The 16,002-nt window shown below is 36.9% G+C and overlaps 1 protein-coding gene across 5 annotated transcripts in view; it reads left to right on the top strand.

Annotated features, from left to right (window-relative positions):
- Positions 1 to 16,002, top strand: part of ERBIN (erbb2 interacting protein) — a 138,805-nt gene that overhangs the window by 62,876 nt on the left and 59,927 nt on the right. The window lies entirely within an intron of this gene.

The raw sequence follows: 16,002 nt of genomic DNA, 5'->3' as shown, positions 1-16,002 counted from the left end.
GAGGAGAGTTTGTTTTATGAACGTCGCAGCACCATTATTTGGTGCATAAATATTGATAATTGTTATGTCTTGTTGGTGAATGGTTCCTTTTAACAGTATATAATGTCCTTCCTTATCCCTTTTGATTAACTTAGTCTTGAAGTCGATTTTATTCGATATGAGAATGGCCACCCCTGCTTGCTTACGAGGACCGTGTGCGTGGTATATTTTTTCGCAACCTTTCACCTTGAGCCTGTGTATGTCTTTTGCAATCAGATGTGTCTCCTGGAGGCAGCATATTGTTGGATTTGTTTTTTTAATCCATGTTACCAGCCTATGTCACTTTATTGGAGAGTTTAAGCCATTAACGTTTAGAGTTACTATTGATATATGGTTTGTATTTCCTGCCATGTTTGATTATTTTTTATTTTTTTTTTCTAATTTAATTTGTTTCTGCATGATTAGCTTTCCCCCCGTCCTCCTTCTTTACCGAGGCACTTCCCACTGATGGTTTTGGTTATTGTTTTTCATTTCTTCCTCGTGTAGTGTTTTGCTCAAGACACTTTGCAATGCTGGTTTTCTGGCTACAAATTCTTTTAGCTTTTGTTTATCATGAAAGATTTTTATTTCGTTGTCGTACCTGAAGCTTAATTTTGCTGGATACAGAATTCTTGGTTGGCATCTATTGTCTTTCAGTGTTTGAAATACGTTGTTCCAGGATCTTCTCGCTTTCAGCGTCTGTGATAAAAAATCCGTTGTTAACCTTATTGGTTTACCCCTGAATGTAATCTGCCTCCTTTCTCTTGTAGCTTTTAATATTTTCTCTTTGTTCTGTTTATTGGATATCTTCATAAAAATGTGTCTTGGCGTTGGTCTACTGTGATTTTGTGTGCTCGGTGTCCTGTATGCATCTACAATTTGTATATCTGTTTCCTTTTTAATTTCTGGAAAGTTTTCTGTAATTATTTCATTCAGTAGGTTACTCATTCCCTTGGTATGAATCTCTGTACCTTCCTCTATCCTGATGACTCGTAAGTTTGGTTTTTTTATGTTATCCCAAATCTCTTGGATGTTTTTCTCGTGATTTTTTGCCAGCCTATCTGAGTTGGCTAGACTCTTTTCAAGATGATATATCTTGTCTTCATTATCTGACGTTCTGGCTTCTACTTGCTCCACTCTGTTAGTGATACTCTCGATTGAGTTTTTAATTTGGTTTATCATTTCCTTCATTTCTAGAATTATTGTTTGATTTTTTTTAGAATCTCTATCTCCTGATAAAGATGCTTAACTTCTTCTTTTATCTGTTTATGTAATTCATTTTCAATGTGATCTTTCGCTGTTTGGATTTGCTTTCTTGTATCCTCTTTAAGGTTCCTTTTCATCTGTCTAAGGTATTCCTTGAGTTCTTTATATGGCCATTTTTCTGATGACTCTAGGTCCTCCTGAATATTTAGGCTGTCTTTCATTGTTTGTACTCCTTTTCTTCCTTGCTTCTTTATGCTCATGTTACTTCTTGTTCTGTTTGACTGTTGAGTTACTGTTTACTCTTATAAATTTATTTGATGCTTGGGAGGAGAGATATTAGAAGGGAAGGGAAGAAGTCACTAAAGAGAATGAGTGTAGGCAGTTAGAATTCAAGGAAGGGGGAATAAGAACATTGAAAAGAAGTGAAAAGACAAAAGAAAAAAGTGAAAAGAAAGAAAGAAAGAGAAAACGAAAAAAAAATTTATAATGATAATAAAAAATGGAAATTAAAGTTGAAAGCATAATAGTAATAATAATAAAATAAAAAGTATTAAAAAATTGAAACCATTAATAAAAAAGTTAAAGAACAACAGCATCAACAACAAAAAAAATGAAAATAAAATTTAAGAAAAATAATAATCATAAAAAAAAATAATAATAAATGCAGTCATAGAGCTCGATTAACTTCTCTTCCATTAGGTGGAGCTGTGCCCACTGGGCCAAGCTTCTCTTCTTGATAGGTGGGATCCAATCACTGTGCAGCAGCTCTTCCTCCCAGACTGTGCGGGTCTCCAACCCTGAGTGCCTAGGGCCTTCTCTTGTGTTTCCTCAAGCCAGGCCCCGCTCATCTGTGACAGTCACCACAATACTGGCTACACGCCAGGTCTGCTGCTCCTGGGAGCCCTGTTTTCATGGATGCCTGGGCACACTCTTTCTCTTTGCCTCCCTCAGACCCTAAGTTTGTAGATCTTGGGGCTGAGAACCCCCAGCGAATTTGTTTGCCCTCCGGTAGCAACTCCCCTGGTAGCTGGTGCAAGGGACCTCAGTTGTCAGCACCAGTGGGAGCGGTAGCCGGGAGTTCTGCGCTGCTAGTCCCGTGTCACTCCTGATTCCCTTGGTCTGGCTATTGTGCTCGGTTGGCTTTTACCTCTGTGAGTTCAGGTGGTCCGACTAGTAATTTCAGTGGGATCGTTAGTGCCGAGTCACGACAAGCAGGCGAACCGGAGCTAGAATGCAGCCGATCCGGGCTTGGTGTGTTCTGAGAAGGCCATACTGTTCGCCCGGGATCCACGTCAGCTCAACATTGCCTAGTGGTCCTGAGCAAACAGCATTTTGATAGTTTACTTCTCCCTATGCCCGCGCAGCTGAAGGGGCTAGAGACTTGATCTCTCCGCGTCCGCTGCCATGTTGGATCACTTAGATTTTAAATTGTCACTCATCTTATCACGTGTTCCATTTTGCTCGGCTGGTCGGCGGCTCACTCTAGCGGTGAAGAGTCTGCTCTAAGGTGCTGTGCAGGAAGCGGCGGCAGCGGCAGCTGGGCCGTCGGAACGCCTGGGGAGGGGGTGTGGGCTTGGGGAGGGGAGGCAGCCCCGCGGGGCCCGCGCGGGCCGGGTGTCTGGGCACACGAGAGAGCGGGCAGGGCGGGGGGAAAGAAATTGAGGTCTAGGTTTAGGGAGTGAGCGTGGGAGGAGAGACGTCGGGGGAGAAGCAAAGCGGAAAGGCGGAGAGGAGAAGGAAAAGGGGCCGAGAGAGCCGGGCAGCTCGGGGGCTGCAGCCTTACGCTCGCGCTGGAGTCGTGACGGACTCACTCCACCTTGGCTGGAGTCGTGACGGATTCACTCCACCTAGGCCCCTTTCTTGACACGGTGCTTAGTCTTTGTCGACAGATCTCCTTTAATGATCCTTACTTTTTCTTTTAAGACGCGGCAACACACGCTGCGGGCGTGGCGGTATAGAGCACGGATCGGCTCATTCCCTTCCCGCCGCCATCTTCCTCTCAAAATCAGCTTGTTTTTTTTTTTTTATTGGTTGTTCACAACATTACAAAGCTCTTGACAAATCATATTTCATACATTAGAATCAAGTGAGTTATGAACTCCCATTTTTACCCCAAATACAGATTGCAGAATCACATCGGTTACACATCACATTTTTACATACTGCCATATTAGTGACTGTTGTATTCTGCTACCTTTCCTATCCTCTACTATCCCCCCTCCCCTCCCCTCCCATCTTCTCTCTCTACCCCATCTACTGTAATTCATTTCCCTCCATGTTTGTTATCCCATTCCCCTCATAACCTCTTATATGTAATTTTGTATAACAATTAAAAGAAGAACTTAAATTATCACTATTTGCGGATGACATGATTCTATACCTAGAAGACCCAAAAGGGTCTACAAAGAAACTACTAGAACTAATAAATGAATTCAGCTTGTTTTTTTGTGAAAAAAAAATTTTGTTTTCTGTCAATGCAGTTTTATTTATTTATTTTTTTTATTGGTTGTTCAAGACATTACAAAGCTCATGATATATCATCTTTCATACATTTGACTCAATTGGGTTATGAACTCCCATTTTTACCCCAAATACAAATTGCAGAATCACATCGGTTACACACTCACATTTTTACATAATGGCATATTAGTGACTGTTGTATTCTGCTACCTTTCCTATCCCCTACTATCCCCCCTCCCCTCCCCTCCCATCATCCCTCTCTACCTCATCTGCTGTTGTTCAGTTCGCTCCCTTGTTCCCCCCCCTTTCCCCTCACATCCTCTTCTATGTAATTTTGTGTAACATTGAGGGTCTCCTACCATTTCCATATGCTTTCCCTTCTCTCTCCCTTTCTCTCCCCCCACTCGTCTTTGTTTAATGTTAAGCTTTTCCTCATGCTCTTCCTCCCTGTTCTGTTCTTAGTTGCTCTCTTTATATCAAAGAAGACATTTGGCATTTATTTTTTAAGGATTGGCTAGCTTCGCTTAGCATAATCTGCTCTAATGCCATCCATTTCTCTGCAAATTCTATGATTTTGTCATTTTTTATTGCTGCGTAGTAGTCCATTGTGTATAGATGCCACATTTTTTTATCCATTCATCTATTGAAGGGCATCTAGGTTGGTTCCACAGTCTCTAGCTATTGTGAATTGTGCCGCTATAATCATTGATGTGGCAGTATCCCTATAGTACGCTCTTTTAAGGTCCTCAGGGAATAGTCCGAGAAGGGCGATAGCTGGGTCAAATGGTGGATCCATTCCCAGCTTTCCCAGGAATCTCCAGCCACTCAGTCGCAGGGGCAATGGGCCGGCTGTCAATGGTGGGCGGGCTATCTCTTGCCCCCCAGTTGCAGGGGCAACGGGCCGGCTGTCGCAGGCGGGCGGGCGGTCCCCAGCTACCGAATCGCGCGGGCAGCCAGCGGGCGATTGGTTGCTCGCGGACATGTGGTTTCCAGCTGCTCAGTCGCAGGGGCTATGGGCTTGCTGTTGCTGGTGGGCGGGCAATCTCTAGCTGCCCATTTGCGCGGTGGGTCGCCGGCTGGGGCAGACTCCAGCCGCCCAGTCGCGCGGACAGCGGGTGGAGTTTCGCTGGCGGGCGTGCGTTCTCCAGCCGCCCAGTCGCGAGGGCCTGGCCTCTAATCCCCTGGTTTCTCCTGCTAGTCCTGGTTTCTCCTGCTAGACCAGATTTCCCCTGAGTGATGTCTCTTGGCAGTTCAAACTGTACTCTGGGCCTGCCCTTTGTTGGGCGTGGAGGGTGGGTATTGAGAACCCCCGGCTCTATTGTTTTGTTTTTTCCGCTTGCCCCTCCCCCCGCGCTGGCAATACAGGTTTCGTTTTCCCCGCTTATGGGAGGGGGAGTTGAAGGTCGGGTGTCTCTAGTTTTCCCCCGCTCTTTATGCAGGCTTGCTGATAATCCCTCCCCCGGAGAACCTAGGAGAGATTTTATGCGAATTCCCCACTGTATGGGAGATGAGCTGAGTAACACGCACCTGTTTTATTGTTGCAATCTGTCGGAGAGTGGCGGTGGTTACTTCAGCTCTCCAAGATGTTGGCCGCTGGTTTCCTTGATGCAGTTTCCGTTGTGGGGGGATAGAACTGTCCCGCTTCCTTCCCTGTCTGAAATCCCGAACTCAGCCTGGGGCTCTGTGAGTGCTCAGGCGGCAGGATTCCACAGAATCTGCAGCAATCTCCCTGCTTGCTGGTCGCTTCTCGGCAGCTCCCCGCCGTCTGTAGCCGCGGGGCGGGCCGCGCAGATCAGTCAGCCCAGATCTCTGGTCTTACAGTTGGCTCGTGTATGTGAATCAATTACTGGACTTTGGTGCTGGAAATCCTTCCTCTAGGTTTCGGTGCACTGCCATTTTTCTGTAAGTTCCTAACAAGATAGTTTTTTGTTGTTCTAACTCGTTATTCACCCGCGCAGTGGCGTGGTACACGAGGTGTGATGCACTCTATTCACGGCCATCTTGGGAATTTTAGTAGTGATTGCATTGAATCTGTAGAACAGTGTGGATAGTATAGACGATCTTAATTCAAGCTCAAGAATGTTGAGCTTGAATTTAACTGTCAGTCTCTACACAAACTGAATTTGCCAGTCAATGATTTAACAACATTACTGGCATCCATTGCAAATCTTATTAATCTCGGGGAACTAGATGTCAGCAAAAATGGTAAGGTCTTTTTTCCCTGAATTTTGTACTTGGGAATATATTTTTCTAGCAACTTGGGATGTCTTCTACTGCTTCCTTAATTTTTTTCATTGTGTTTTATAGTTTTCTTAGTGTTCTATGATTTTCAGTGTATGGGTGGGTAGTTCATCTCTTCGATGGAATTATTCCTTAGTTTTTTTTTTTTTTTTAATGGTAACTATATTAGTGAATTTTTTTTCTTTATTGTGACCAAAATACCTGACAAAAACAACTTGGAGGAGAAAAAGCTTATTTTGGGCTCATGGTTTCAGTGGTTCAGTCTGTGGTTAGCCAACTTCATTACTCTGGGCTCAAGGTGAGGCAGAACATTATTGCAGAAGGGTATGGTGGAGGAAAGATGCTCATGGAAGTTGGGAAGCAGAGAGAGAGGAAGAAAAGGAGGGACTGAGAGGGAGAAAGGGAGTGTATGAGCATGTGAACACACAGGCGTATGAGCAAGAGACTGTTTTAGGAGCTTGGGACAGGGTATAATCCTCAGCTGCACATCCTGGTGACCTCCTTCCTCTGGCTATGCCCCACCTGTCTACAGTTATCACCTAGTATAATTCATTCAAATTGTTAATTCATCAAATGGATCAATCCACTAAGGAGGTTACAGCTATCTTAATTGAATCATTTCTTCTCTGAACATTCATGCATTGCCTGACACATGAGCTTTTCAGGGAAAATTAAAGATCCAAATCATGACACTAGCTATTATAAATGGGATTGTTAAATTTTTTTTGTTTGGATAGATTGTTGTTAATACATATAATTACTATTGATTTTTGTATGTTGTTAATACATAGAATTACTACTGATTTTTGTATGTTGACTTTGTATCCTGCAACTTTACTGAATTTGTTAGTTCTAACAGTTTTATTGTGGAGTTGTTAGGTTTTTTTATGTGTAAGATCCATGTGTGTCATCTGCAAAAAAGGACAATTAAACTTTTTCCACTTCAATTTAGATGGCTTTTATTTTCTTTTCTTGCATTCATGCCCTGAGTGGAACTTTCAGTGTAGTCATGTGTTGCTTGATGACAGGAATATGTGTTGATAAATAAGTCATTAGGTGACTTTGTTATTGTGTAAACATCATAGAGTATACTTAACACAGACTTAAATGATATATAGATCATTAACTTGATGTGGTCTCTTGATGTGATTAAGAGATGTAGTAGGGGCTGGGGTTGTGGTTTAGTGGTACAGCTCTTGCCTAACACTTGTGAGATGCTGGGTTTTATCCTCAGCATCACATACAAATAAATAAATAAAATAAAGGTAGTATGTCCAATCCAAACTTAAAAAAAAAAAGACGTAACAAACATATGAGATGTCTGAGAGGCTGCTGCCTGAATATCAATACAGTCAACTTTATTTTTAGTAAGTAGGATGGAGTGTTTATAATCTTTTGGAATCATTGTTGTTTTTGTAGTCCATTGTTGACCAAATATTTTGAGATGTGTGACTATAATATGTTGAGGAGTTGTGGCAACAATGGAAAACCTTGTCTAGTTGCTGATCTTAGAAAAAAACATATGCTATGAGGTGGGGGGAATGGAAGGATTAAAGGAACTCTAGGGCAAAGGGGAAAAGGGAAGGGAGGCTTAGGGGGAATAAGGATAGGATAGATGGTGGAATGTGATAGTCATCATTACCCTAAGTACATGTAAGAAGACAAGTCAGGATGTGACTCTTCTTTGTGTACAACCAGAATTACGCTCTATATGTGTAATATGAATTGTAATGCATTCTGTTGTCATGTATAACAAATCAAAATTTAAAAAAAAATTCTTTTAGCTTTCACAATTGAATATATGTTAGCTGTGAGTTGAACCTATATGGCTTTTACTGTGTTGACAAACATTCTTTCTATACCTAATTTGTTGAGAGTTTTTATTATGAAAGGATGTTTAATTTTGTCAACTGCTTTTTCTACATCTATTGAAAAGTTTTTTCCCTTCATCCGTTAATGTGGTGTATGTCACATTTATAGATTTGCAAATGTTGAAATTATTATTAAGAGCAGACCATCATGTGTCATTTGATAATACATTGAAGAATATATGGAAGATAGAAGTTAGCTCTTAAAAAAATTTAAAAAATAAACGTGTATTTCTTTTATAATTAAAAAGTGAAAGAATCACATGAGGGTAGATTTTAAATGTTGTGCCCAAAGATATGACATGCAATAAATACTAAATGCTAAGACATATTCAAATAATTTTTAACCTTTGTAGAAAATCTTTATAAACAAGTTCCTCAAGTTACTACAATAGTACCAGCAAATATGTGGTAATTGTATTCCATAGCTCTTAGTTGCCAAGTCACCTTTTCTCCTAAATGATGTCTGAAAGTAATCCTTCCTGTGTCATTTTAATTAAATTTCATGACTTATTGCAAATCATTTTGTACTGATTAAAATAGTCAAGTCATTCTAGTTTTACAGTTAACAATTAACTTTGGCAAGTCAGTTAACTAGAAGTCTGTCAACACACACACACACATACACATACACAGTTAAAGTAAAAAAAATAAAGTATTGCATGCATTCATTTGCTAAATCCTAGTTCATATGAAGCAATTAAATTGTATATCTTATAGAAAAATTATCATTTTGGCACATCCATTTTACGGGTTTATGATTTATTCATTAATCATAGGTTTACGTGAAGTTTATAGTGGTTAGTACCCAACAGGTTTTCAGTTCTCAATAGCCAATAGTTTTTTTTTAACTTTAAAGGTATTATTTTATTTCAGCTTTTGTTATTGAGTCATTTAACTTTATAGTAGTTAGTACCCAACAGGTTTTCAGTTCTCAATAGCCAATAGTTTTTTTAACTTTAACGGTATTATTTTATTTCAGCTTTTGTTATTGAGTCATTTAACTTAAGGACTAAATTTTTTCTGTTGCATATGGAAATTTTGTGGTTTTAAAAAATATATATATTTTTGTTGTTGATGGACCTTTATTGTATTCATTTATTTATATACGGTGCTGAAAATCAAACCCAGTGCCTCACACATGCTAGCTACCACTGAGCTACAATCACAGCCGGGAAATTTTGTGTTTTTAATTTATAATTTTATTTATATTCCATTCATTCATAGTGATGTACTTGTCTTTTTCTACTCTACTTAAAAAATTTCATATTCAACTAAAATGCCTCTATAAAAATTGGAAAAATACCCATGAATTTATCAATTGTTTGTATTTTGCCACATTTGCTTTGTTTCTCTTTTTTTGTGTGTGTATTTTTAAAATATGTTCAGGAAACAGATACAGGTTTTGCTGCTAATGTAATATTTCTTTTTTTACTAAACTTATGTAAATTGCAGGTACTACAGACTTTATCCATAGAAGTATGCATCTCCCAACAAAAGTAATTCCTTATACATAACCGTAGTATCATTCTCACTCTCAAGAAATTTGATATCCCGTTTTTCTTGTTGCCCTCCTTAGCTCTTTTGCCTCTTTTTCTCCCTTTCAAGTTAAAGATCACATGTAGCATTTAGTTGTTGTGTTCTTTTGGTCTTTAAAATCAGGAAAATTTGTTCATTTTTTTCATGACATTGATACTTTTTAAGAACTCAGGCCAGTTGGATTGTGTGTATGTGTGAGAATGTGATATTTCCCCCTCATAATTTTATTTAGGCTAACTACCATTTGAAACTTCTTATGAATAGTGTGAAAAATTTTTATTTCAATCCCTGGTGCTTAATGTAATGTGAAGCATTGCTTGTTTGATAAATCTCAAAGTAAATAAACTTAATCTATTAAAATTATGTCTCTGCATTCATTAGTAGGTAATTCAAGCTAAAGCATTAGAGAATTTAAGAATTATTGTGACTTTAGAAGTCATTAAGTCTACTCTTCTATCACAAAAGGTTACCTTTAAGCATTTCCATTTTTTTAAATAGATGTTAAAGCATAAGGAAAGAAACTCTAGATAATCAGGATATTAAATTGTATGCATCTGGAAGTGTACATACCTAGTAAACTTTGTTGCCAGTCTTAATACTATGGAAATATTTCTTGACTCAATAATAAAAATACTTGTACAAACTCCAGGTTTATTATTCTAAACAAAAATAGTGGAATTATGGCTATATAGTGGACTTGTAGCACTATTAAATTAATATCCTAGACTTCCATACAACTTTGTAAAGAATTTCATTTTTACAATTATGGTGACTTTTATTTGGCCACAGTGTAAAATCTTAGCTTCCTAGTTTTAGCTTGTCCTTGTTGCTAAAACTAAAAGACTACTTTAAATGATTTATTCAGTCCATTAATGTTTTTGGAGTGGTTGGAAATACTTTTTTTTCAAAATTTATTTTTTAGTTGTAGTTGGACACAATACCTTTATTTATTTATTTTTATGTGGTGCTGAGGATTGAACCTAGGGCCTTACACATGCTAGGTGAGTGCTGTACCACTGAGCCACAACCCCAGCCCTGGGAATACTTTTTATATGATCAAAAGATTCAGAATAAGGGGCTGGGGTTGTGGCTCAGAGGAAGAGTGCTTGCCTAGCATGCGTGAGGCACTGGGTTCAATTCTTAGCACCACATAAAAATAAAATAAAGGTATTGTGTTCACCTACAACTAAAAAATAAATGTTTAAAAAAAGATTCCAAATAAATACTTAAGTATTCTGCCTAAAGAATGACATTACTATTTGCTGCCAATAAATTTTACAATTTATTTTTACTAAAAATTAAATGGATTTATTATTATTTCCATATGATTGCTTATAATGCCTTGCCTTTTCTTTGTAATTTTTCTTCTTTTTGTCTTTAATTAAGGCCTAAATGAAACTACACTTTATTGTTAGTGAACAAAGGTAGATGAGAGGAGACAAGAATTAACTCATTTTACTTTTAGAGAACTAATTTAATCAACCTATATTATTTAGCTATAGTATATATGCCTTTGTAAGTTTTCTTTATTAAAAACTAGGATATAGTATGCATTTTAGGTTGATTTGATTGGTTGTAAGGAATTTGAAGTTTTTAGTCCCCCCCCCCCCAGTACTGGGAGTTGAACCAGGACCTCCCTTATAGTTGACAAGCCCTCTACTACTAATACACATTCCTAGCCCTTTTTATTTTATTTTGAGACAGGGTATTCTTGCTAATTTTCTGAGGCTGGTCTGGAACTTGCAATCCTCCTGCCTGGTGCAGAACATGGAATCTTCCTGCCTCAGCCTCTGGAATATATAGGTTACAGGTGTGTGCCACCATGTCTGGCTGTTGGATTTTCAGTTAGATAATAGATTGTTTAAAAGAAAGGTTAGTTATGTTAAGTGATCATAGTGGTCTCCATAGTTTGAAGTCATTAAAATTTATTTAGTATTCACATGATCACTATTGATATGGATGGATAAGTGTTTCTTATATTCTGAGTAAGAAAATTAAGATACTATCCATTTTTTCCCTATTATAACATTTGATCATATTGAATCTTAAATCGGATATATAATCTTTTATCTAATTTCTGTTGTTTTCTGCTTTTAGGTGTTTATATCAGTTTTAGTCTAATAATATTTAAATATGTCTTAATATATCAGGTTACAGTTTTGAGATTCATTAGCTGATATGCCCTGTTTGGAAAGAGCCAGGAAACATGGTGGTATACTTTATTAATAATAGTTTCAGGTGGGTGTAGTGGCACGCACCTGTAATCACAATGGCTCCTGAAACTGAGGCAGGAGGTTCAAGAGTTCAGAGTCAGCCTCAGCAAAAGCAAGATGCTAAGCAATTCAGTGAGACCCTGTCACTAAATAAAATACTAAATAGGGCTGGGGATTGGCTCAGTGGTCTAGTGCCCCTGAGTTCAATCCCTGGTACAAAAAAAAAAAAAAAAAAAAAGTTTCAGCAAGCTGTGTGTATTTTAAACATTTGCATTTGAATTTTGGCATTTAGATTGTCATGGTTTCTGATCTTTTATATAGTTCTTCCTGTGTTTTTCAGTTGGCCAGGTAGTATGGTTTATGATTAAAACACTCACCTAGGAATAAAAAAAATGTTCTTTGTTCTTTGCTTCTGTTTATTGGTCCTATTTTAATATTGGGGAATTAATCTAAGTCTGTTGTTATTCTGTAATATTGTCACGATTGCCAGATTGTTAGAAAAATTATATTTTGTTGTGTCCAAATGGCCTGTGTTATAGAGAATTCTGATAGGTCTGATGATTATAACATACTGTTAAAGTATCAATAGAGAAAGTTGGTGGGAAAGGGAGACAAAATTTAAGACCATGTAGTTGTTAATTCTCTTGTGAACACACTGAATAAAATGACAGGAATTGTAAGATTGAGAAACAAGATCTGTCTTTTGATGTGGGAATTCTGGAGAGGTTAACCAAGGCCTTTCTTTTTAATTGAGTCTAAAAGAGTGAATTGTAAGTTTTTAGGCAAAGCAGAAAATAATTGTTTGAACCTGAGGAAATCTGATGATTGGGAACAGGGGCATGAATGTGGAAAGAAAAGCCCAAAGAGTGAGCCTTTGTTTTTCTCCAACATTAAGAGAACTGAAGAACAGAAGAAAGGTACAACAAAAAAATTGAGGAAAAATACTACTGTAGGAGAAAGAAAATGTTTGTTTTCCTTACTATATTTTAATTTTTCATAAAGGGGACTTGTCATATTTATAGTTCATATCATAGTGTCTGATATTTTGTATGTTTGATACATATTTGCTGAATATTAGAGGAAAGATAATTTCAGTTTGAGGTACCTAAATAAAATCTAATGGGAACTTAAAAATTCTTAAGTGGAATTAAAAATGGGAGCAAATTTGAGATACAGATTTAAAATCTAGAAGTGTATATGGTAGAAATTGAAGTCAAAGTAAACATTAAGCTAGCAATTTGCATAAGTATCTCAAAGCTATTGATTTAGGAGAAAACAGATACTCTGTATCTAAAAGCTAGTGATGATTTAGTTAATTTCATAGACATCAGTTGATTACTTTTTAAATAATTTTTTAAATTTATAAATGGACACAATACCTTTATTTTATTTATTTTTATGCCGTGCTGAGGATTGAACCCATTGCCTCATATGTGTTATGCAAGTACTGTACCACTTAGGTATAACCCTAACCCCTGATTACTTTTTGTAAACTACGTGTTATGGAACAAAGTACTTTAAATCATGAAAAATACAGAGTATTCATTTGTATATGAGGAAGATGATATAAACATTAATTTTCATTATATAATACTAAACTAATAAATACATTTTTTAGCAAATAAATATACTATTTGTAATACAGGTTGAGCATCTGTACTCTCAAATTTGAATTTGAAGTGTTCCAGGATCTGGCCCTTTTTTTTTTTTGAGGGCCAACATAATGACACAAGTGTAAAATTCCACTCCTGACCTTCTGTGATGTATTGCAGCCAAAGCATACAAAATTATTAAAAATGTTACATGAATTACCTTCAGGTTGTAATGTAAGTACAAGATACATATGTAGCATAAATGAATTCCATATTTAGACTCTGGTTCCCTCCCCAAAACATCTCATTATGTACATGCAAATATTTCAAAATCTGGGAAAAACAACAACAACCACCCTGAAATCCTAAGTATTTTTGGTTCCAACCATTTCAGATAAAGGATGCTCAACCTATACTTATTCTGACAGGTTCTGTCTTAGATGTTGGAGATAGAGGTGAACAAGATAAAAGGGACCACTGCATTTACAACTCTCTGTTTTTGAGAGATTGAAATTCTTGATTTTTAATACTACCTCAAATTATATATGTTTTGTTTGTCCAAACACAAGAAAAACCATTAGCATGATTGTCGTGCTCCTTTTGAGAATCAACGAAAGGACTTTGTGACTTTTTCCTTAAAAACTTGTATCCTATGTGTAAAATTGTGATTGTGTATTGAACTCAAATAAATAAATAATGTTAACATAACAATTGTTTCTGTTTAATTTTTTTCATATTTATTATGGGACCATTCACATGTTTTAACATTCACCATTTTAGCATTTTTAAATTTATGCATTTTGGTGCACTTTTGTTTCACCGTCACCACTGTGTAGTTCTAGAATGTTGTTGTCATCTTAAAAGGAAACCCTGGACCCACTAACTAGTCACTCCCCATTCTAGTTTTTCTCAGTACTTTCAACCATAACCTTTTTGGAGTCTGTCAGGATTTGTTTTTTCTGGATATTTCATATTAATAGAATCATATATATGTACGGCTGCTTTCTCTTCAAATAGTGTTTTCCAGATGCATCCATGTTGTACCATATATTGATATTCCCATAATGTGGATATAACACATTTCATTTATTTTCTTTATCCATTTGTTGATAGGTATTGGATTATTTCTATATTTGGCTGTTGTAAATAATTCTTCTATGAGCATTCATGTACAAGTTTTTGTTGGAACATATATTTTTAATTTTCTCAAGTACACACAGGAGTAGAATTTCTGGGTTATAGGGTAATTCTGTGTTTAACATTTGGAGGAGCCTCCAAACCATTGTCCACAGCCATTTTCTGTTCCAGTCAGCAGTGTATATATGTAGTTTCCAATTTTTCCATATCTTCATTAGTATTTGTTAATTTCACACAATTGCATTTAGTTGTCAGGTCTATTAGGCCTTTTCTCTTCTGAGTGGTTCCTAAGACCTCCTTTGTTTCTTTTGAAGATTACTGGCCTTTAATAAAAGTTTCCTTAATTTGGGTTTGTTTGATGCTTGCTTATGTTTAAATGTAGCTTTTATGTTTTTGGCAAGTATACATTGTTTCTCAGGGCATCTCAGACAAGTTGCCATGTGCTATTGATGTTAACTGGTAATGCTTAACTTTGAAGAATTTTGTTAAGATGGTGCCTGTCAGATTCAGTCAACTTTTTCTTTTGTAATTGATAAATATCTTGTAGAAAGAATCTTTGAGACCAAATTAATGTCCTATTTATTATTACTTTTTATGCAATAATTTTGGCATCCATTGTTATTAGGGGTTTTGTTTTGTTCTTTTTCTTGTCCTTTTCCCAGTTTGTGTTTGCTACTGTTGTCAGTTAAACCCAGAGCCTTGCACCACATGCTAAGCACACACACACTATCACTGACATAAACACCCAGTCTATTGAGGAGTTTTGACTGAAGCAGTTATTATTGTGGTATTTGCTAGGTGGTGATTTTGCACCATTTTTCATCACCTGAAACTCTATACATGGCATTATGGTAAGCTTACTTTATCATCTAGTGATGATAAAGTTGGAATAAACTTCAAAGGGTGACAACTTAAAAGGTTGACAACCCGATTGGATAATCAATCATTATGTTAGTGGAGGGATGGATCTTTTTTAATAAACAGACTATATAAAATTCATTTTTGAAAAAATTTAAATTAGCATTCCTTTGATCAAGATTAGAGCAATGAGTGCTATTTAAAGTTGTCTGTGGACGAGTGCTAGTTTACCAGTTATTTGTTGCTGTATTTTTGCTGTGATAATTTTAGGAGATGAGTAGGTGCTTAGAATATTTTACCAAAATTTAACTTCACAGTACTTATATTGTATTTTGCAAATGGATTGGTCTGTAACAGATTGGAAATTTTTAAAAATTTATTTACCTCAGGTTTGTGAAACATTTGGTCTAAAAGGATACTCCAAGGGTTAGGGATGTAGCTCAGTAGCAGAGTGTTTTCTAGCATGCATGAGGCCCTGAGTCCAGTTCCTATTACTACCACCCATTCCCCCAAATCATAAGTAGAAGCCTACTGAAAAGTTGAAATGTTTAGTAGATCTCTTGAATATATACATCATGGTGTGCAGAAATCAACACATTCCTTAACCACTTATATTGAGTATGCTACTGGATTATGTGAAGGAAAAACTCTTAAGAGGAATGTAAAAAAAGATAGGGAAAAAGAGAAGATAGATGCAGGAAAGAGAAAATGTGTTATTATGTTAGTATTATTGCCTTCAGGTATATCTGTGGGCATATGTGAGATAGATTTTCCAACCCTTTCACCTACAGCTTTGTTTTCAGCTTTGCTTGTTTATGTATATAAGGGGCCAGCTCAATCTGGATCCCAGTGTTTAAAAAGCAATAGTTT

The sequence above is a fragment of the Spermophilus citellus genome (assembly GCF_964194105.1).
Source record: "Spermophilus citellus genome assembly, chromosome: 1".
Lineage (NCBI taxonomy): Eukaryota > Metazoa > Chordata > Mammalia > Rodentia > Sciuridae > Spermophilus > Spermophilus citellus.
Note: the sequence above shows the minus strand (reverse complement) of the source record. Positions and strands in the feature narration are given on the sequence as shown.